We start from the raw sequence: 3,010 nt of genomic DNA on the forward strand, positions 1-3,010 counted from the left end.
TTCAAATGAAATTTTAGTATTTTTAGTGTTTATCTGTATCGACTAAAATGTAGTCACTGATTGAATTCAACACACAAGGACTGTCCAACAAAACATAATTTCAATATCTTCAATAGCCCTGTATATTTTTGTAGTTTTAACTAAGCAGCCTAATTACAAAAATACAATATTGCATAACAATAATTTCATTCTGTAATAATTACTATTTTGCATAGGAAAATCTGAACATGAGAACTCTATCTGGGTCGTACAGTGAATGAAATAAACACCAAATTAATTGACTGACAATGGCAAAAAAATTTATTCCGAAACACATACGCAGAAAATCATCAAGAAAAACTTGAAATAAAGCCCATTCGTATTTTTACCCCACACGTAGGTGTTCGATCATAAATTAACAAGGAATAACTTACTTACTTACAATTTTTTTAATAATTAGTAATCTGGTCGTAACAATGATTTACACTAACACAACAAGATACGAACAATCGCATACGATTTTCAGTAGGGGAATTTTTTTGCAATTCAGCTCGCATTCGGAAACCAGACTTTTAATCCGGCCCATATTCAATAGAACTTGATCCCGAAGGTATGAAATCGCGGTCTCTTTTCATTTTCGAGGTAGACGAGGAACAGTCAGACAGACGGACAAGACCGTTACATAAGAGGAATTTTTTTTCTTTCGAAAAATTCCCCAAAACACTCGTTGACAGCATCAGGAAACTTCGTTTCACACTGAACTCAATCTCTCGAGCTCATATGACTGTTCAGACGGGAAACACTTTAACCTTTCATTATTCGTTAATAAGATAACGTTCAAAACGGTTTCGTTATGGACTACACTTGCTTTTCGAAAATCAAGTATTTTTCTTCCGTAACCGGACACAGATTATTCTGATTGCGACGAAACTGCATCTTCAAATATCCAAAAAGGCCAATTACTTGACAAAATTAGCGTACATATACTGTTTATCCGTCGCTAGATCAACAGCCGCGTTTTTACCTTATTTTTTTTATTTAAAATAACACCCCCTCCACTAAACCATCATACTCCTACTTCCGTCAAATTCAAATGTAACGCCCGTACTGAACGTTCTTCCATAACAAAATCACGTGCAAAACAAATCGTGCGCCTGCATCTTTGATATCAGTGCCAAACGCACGTACGTCTTGAAATCTATTAACATGCACGATAACAAGAACTTTATCGCACACGACCAGATAACTCTTAAATGCATGTTTCTTAATTTTAAACGACGCAATTTTCACATTTTACAATTTAAATAAACAAACTGACACGAATGATAACATTTAAACGAGAAATTAAAATCAATTCTAAAATGGAAAAAATAACAACATTCCGATGAAATTAATTCTGTGCTTATTCATAATGAAATGGTCTAAATTTGAATTAAATTGAAACGTTCGCATATACAGGGTGACTCGTTATTATCTTCGGTATTATTTCAGTCTAAAGGATTGCTTGTTTTTTAAGAGAAAAAATGTTAATATACATTAAACATAATAAATTACACCTTAGACAAGCTTATAGGATCTCGTTTCCTTCCTTGGCTTGACATGTTCAAAAATTCACAGATTTCGCAATCCTTGCAACCATCGGAGGCATTAGAAATAATAACCGTACAACGTCATATGTAAAACACAAATAACCCTTATTCATACGGCATCACTTGCTCCACTGTGAAGAACTTCTTAGGAGGTATATTACTGTGGCCCCACGTTGGGCGCTAAATAATAATGCTGTGTGCAATGGCGTACGAATTTTTATGGTCTCTCCTCGTACATCTCCGGCATTTGCAACAAATCAAAATCCGAATAATGGCTCGAAATTAATAATTTAAGAGACTCGGCCTCAATGTATTTCCGTAAATTCTGAAGAAATCAATTACACACCTGCGGTAAATTATGGCACAAATAAAAGAAAATCTGAACATGAAACCTCTATCTGGATCGTAAAATGGATTCAATAAACACAAAATTAATTGATTGACAAAAACATTTATTTAAAACTCATACGCAAAAAATAATCAAGAAACACCTAAAGGAAGGGAGGGGCACAAGCCCGTTACATTCACCCCACACGCAGGTGGTCGAACAAATAAACAAAGAAAGTCTTAAAATCACTTACAGTTTTTCAAACAATAGTCTCTTAATATGGAAAAACACACTTGCTTAATTGACACAATTAGTAATTTTCAATGCGATGGCTGTTCAAAAGGAAAACCACTTTGACTTTAATTACGCCAAAGAAACTTCTAACAATGTCTCGCTGTAAATTGTTTTTTAGACAACAACGTTACTTCTTCCGTAAACTTACTTTACGCTAAAATTAATGCACAATTTAATTAGGCCCAATGACATTTCTTATCACAAAACGACGAGATAGTACTTAAATGCGCTCGACCATTCCAACGCGTAATTTTAAAATAAGTAATTTTTAAAATATTACACATACAGGAGGGTCCGTCCTTATCTTCGGCATTATTCCAACCTAAAGAACGTCCACCTGACGTTGTTTTACACACCAATATCTTTAAATGGTCTCTAAAGAATCCTTGATGAACACTTTTTGGAGGGTTTTTTAAGCTAGTGAAATCCTTTAAAATGCTTCTCTAATAATGCCTTTCTTCTCTTTTTTAAAGAACGTCCAAAATCTTCCAAACAATAAAAACAATAAAAGTATCTAAACAGCTAATAGGTCGATATCTTTAGGAATATTAAAATTACTTCAAACAAAATTAATGTGCAAATTCCCAAAAATAATCGACCACTACCTCATACAAATCAAAAAATTTCAGCTCCAAATATGTTAATTGAATATTAAACTCCAAAACTACTTTGAGAAATATTGTAACAACTCACATGGGAATATTGGGAGACATTCGTATTTTGTTCAGTATAGGAAAATGTACACATGTACCGCTTTGTAGCGAACGTCAACGAAAATATGTCTGGCGATATAGCCAACGATAACAAGAAACGTATTGCG

The sequence above is a fragment of the Photinus pyralis genome, unplaced genomic scaffold (genome assembly GCF_008802855.1).
Source record: "Photinus pyralis isolate 1611_PpyrPB1 unplaced genomic scaffold, Ppyr1.3 Ppyr1.4_LG6, whole genome shotgun sequence".
Lineage (NCBI taxonomy): Eukaryota > Metazoa > Arthropoda > Insecta > Coleoptera > Lampyridae > Photinus > Photinus pyralis.